The following is a 4,064-nucleotide window of genomic DNA, read 5'->3' on the forward strand; positions in this document are numbered from 1 at the left end:
CGTCCCGCTTAAGGGTGTCTCCTATCAGAAATACCTTGGTGTGGTCATCAGTAGCACACTGAACTGGAACACCCAGTGCGAAAAGGTCAAGAAAAAGGCTAACAAGGTCCTAGGCGTGCTCCAGCGCAATTTATCATCATGCAGTACCACCATCAAGGAGTGCGCCTACCTTACCCTTGTGAGACCCCTTGTAGAATACGCCACCCCAGCATGGTCCCCTTATACATCAAAAGGGATCACCATCGTCGAATCGATACAGCGACGTGCGGCTCGGTTTGTCCAGCAAGACTACCGTCAAACCATTAACGTCAGCGAAATGATCGACAAACTCAAAGTCCGTAGGGACCGGAAGGACTTAGAGCTGTTCTATAAGAACCGTTACAATTTGGTGGACATCGCCTTTCCCATTGAAATCGTCCCTGGCTCTTTGCGAACCAGGGGTCACGATTTAAGATACAGGCAGCTAGTGTTCGCAGTGAATCCATTTAAGTTCTCCTTCTTTCCGCGGACAATTCTATTATGGAATAGCCTTCCAAGCTCAGTAGTGTCTCAGTTGAGTGGTGTTTACAGTTCCCACTCTGGTGGCCAGAAAGGCGATTCTTCCTTTGCAAGTAGGAGGTGAATTGATAGAGGACTATCCGTTCGCAGATTTTTGATGCGACTGCTAGGAGTGAAAGTGGTCTGTTATTAGATGGTATTTCATGATCCCCTTCTTTCAGTATGCGGATTACTTCAGCTACTTTTTATGAATCCGGGGACTTGGATGTAGTGAGTGAGCAATTTATAATGTCGGTAAGTGGTCCGAGAAAGACTGGTGGAAGACTGGCCTAATTAGGCCTAAGATTAGCTTTTATGGATGTTTAGGATACTCTCTGCATTTCTGAATTCAGGATTTTGGCTTTCCAAAATCTTGAATTCAGGACAACTCATACCGGACCCGCTACACGCGCCAATTACCTAGACTATATCGTCATACCATGAGCTTGCGGAGAAGTTCGGAGCTCGTAGTTTAAAAAAAACACATATAGCGACCAATTTCAACTCCATCGGCTGAGGTATCAGGAATGGCGCATGCAGTGGCTCGGGTTCGATTCCCAGACTCGGCGTTATTATGTGGGTTGAGTGCGTGTGATTGTTTGTCGCCTGAGAGAATTTTCTCCCGGTAACTCTGGTTTTCTCCTCTCCTTAAAAACCAGCATAAGGCTTGATATGAGTTTATATATAGTGTTCCCAATTTGCGCCCCAGCCCTAAATACAGTTTCGAGATATGTCCAGAAATGCACACAACAACAAAAATGGCAAAACTTCGCCAACAATTTCGAAAAGAAGGAATAAGTTAGGATATTTGGCAATTTTGTAATACGAAAGTTCACTGAATTTAATCCATATCCGGCGGGGTTAGTATCTGGATGGGTGACCTAAAAAATATAGCACGTCATAACAGAAGCATAGGACCGAAAATTCTATTTTAACGCCCAAAAATGCCAACCAAGCAAGGTACAGATTTTGTTAGCTTGCTTTATGCGAAACAAATATTGATGTAAAAGTAAATAAATATTGATACACAGTTTTTAGCAAGAGCAGAAGGAAGTTTTCAGGATGGTGGATCGAGAATAAAATATTTTGCCATCGGCAACACAATTTACGACATCAAAACAACATTAATTTTGAACCGCGAATATGAAAAGTTATCACAAGCGAAAAACATTTCGCGAGATTTTTGCTACGTTCAATTTTGTTATTGTACTTTTGGCTGCACAAGTAAATTGCAAAATCGAAAGTGACATCGAATTCAGCGGGCGCCGTGATCAAGTTACCGCGGCGTGTTTACTCGCGAAACAGTGAAGCATCTGTGTCAAATGATGGCAAGATACCGGGTTTTTGTTTTTGTTAGTTTTCTTTTTCTTTCAAGTGTTATAAAGTTTGAGAAGAAATGTGCGAATTCAACACAAAGATCACAATCGCCCAACTCTTGAGGTTGACCATTGTTTCTGCAAAGTCAAAAATTTACTCTCCAAGACGAGGTTATTTATCACCAGGTAATTCCATCGTTTTGGGAATAGCAGCTACTTTATTATTCATCAGCGTCACAATTTTTTGCCGATTTTGGGGCTCATTTGTTGAAACTCAAGCACGCTTCAAACAGACCTGTTTATTTTCGTGACAAAAATCCTCCCGCATTACATTTCAACACACGCATGTAAATTTGTTGAGCTCGAAAATTTCACAATATGATAGATTCACAAAAGGTGGAAATCTCGCAAAAATCTTTTCAAGGCATTTCGTGACATTTCCGAGAAGATCTGGGTCCACAGCTATCCCATGATGCCACAAGCGACCATTTGCCCGAGAGAGGATCAAACACTGGCTCGATGCTATGTTTGTTTACTATAACTGCCAAAAGCACCAAAACTATATATTCACGTCTTTCCAACACCACGTAATCCATGACAAATTAATATATTTATTTAGAGAGGTCATACAAACAACGCGGGTTGAAACTAAAAAATAAAACGTTACAGCAAATACAATTAGTTACGTAAAGCAACAGGAAAACGATAAAAGACGATATAATGAACTAACCGAAAACGATGATACTTACATTGTTACGACCATAAACATATACCAAGGATAACTTAAACTGCTTGAAGCGAACTCGGACTGCCTAAGAGCTAACTGCGCGTAGCGCGACTTCGATTACCGAGAAAAGAAGAAGAGCCAAAATGACAAAAACATAGGTTTATATACGAAGAAACTAAATTATGCAAAACGAGAAAACTGAAGGTGTAAATGGCAAGCAAAAGAAACGAATGTGCGAAAACTTTAAACAAAAAGGGAAACAAGACACGCTAACGAGCAGGCTACGAAAAAGCTAATGAGGCGGAGAACCAAACTAATTTCACACAAACAGAACAAGAATAAAGAAAACACGCTAAGATCTCACATTTACATTCGTGGTCTGTGATGCATGACGTGTGCGTGACATGCGCGAGAAAATGCGCAGCAGCAATGAGCGCGAACATCCTTAATTGTCACGACTGGCAAACCTGAGAAGTGAATTGCTCATAGCTTAAAATTGTTCTCACGAATTTAACGTAATAGGTATTCTCTTGTTATAGTTTTCGTGCCATTTTTACTGATAATTGTTCATGCAGGCCGACCTGCCCGCAGGTAACCATTAGATGTCATAATATTTTAAATTTGAGTCATTTCATTAGCTTCCAAGTCAATTTTCAGGCAAATTAATACCTTTGTACTTAATAAGATGAACAGTTTAAATTTTCCAGTTTCCCGTGACTTCTTCGGATCGAAATGAGTCCTAGCGGTAAAGATCGAGCAAACCCTTGTCACATGATTTGCTCGTATTGTACCAAGCAACAAATTTGTCAAAAGAATTTTTCTGAAAACGTGTGCTCAGAAATAGTACATAATCAAAATTACTTGATTTGACCAAGATGACATCACCTTACGTTCCACAGACCTATTGCGCTTTGTGTTCGGTTGCCGAAAAATGTAAAAGTTACCGGCCCTGGCACACGTTTAAATGTTTACCGCTACATTGATTCGTTTCGCTACAGTAATTGTTGAGCGAAACTTCTGTTGCCGTTTCAAGGTCATTATTAGTTTTAATGAACTCTCCATAATAAACAAATTTCTAAAAAATAAATCTTTGAATTCCATTGCAAGATAAAAATAAGCTCGTCCGATGTATAACTCAGAAATTGTGAACTTCATTTATTGGCTAACTTTGTTCGTTACTATTCAAAACACTTATAATGATATGCAAAGTTGGAATACGCTAAAGTAACGAGTTTTTTACCCCTAACTCGACAAGTTCACGGGCGCCTACATCAATATTAAATACCAGTTTGGCGCGAAAATTTATCATTCTACATAGTAGCTCAGTCTTCCAGCGGACAACTCAGAGGCGAACGGCCGACCCTCCCTACTCCTAAGCCAAGCAGCTTGGCTCAGCCAGCTGATCAATATTTTCCCCCATACATTATTACAACTGAGCATGAATATGAATGTTTTTGAATAGAATACTTTTCGTAATAATAAGT

The sequence above is a fragment of the Montipora capricornis genome, chromosome 6 (assembly GCF_036669925.1).
Source record: "Montipora capricornis isolate CH-2021 chromosome 6, ASM3666992v2, whole genome shotgun sequence".
Taxonomy (NCBI): Eukaryota; Metazoa; Cnidaria; class Anthozoa; order Scleractinia; family Acroporidae; genus Montipora; species Montipora capricornis.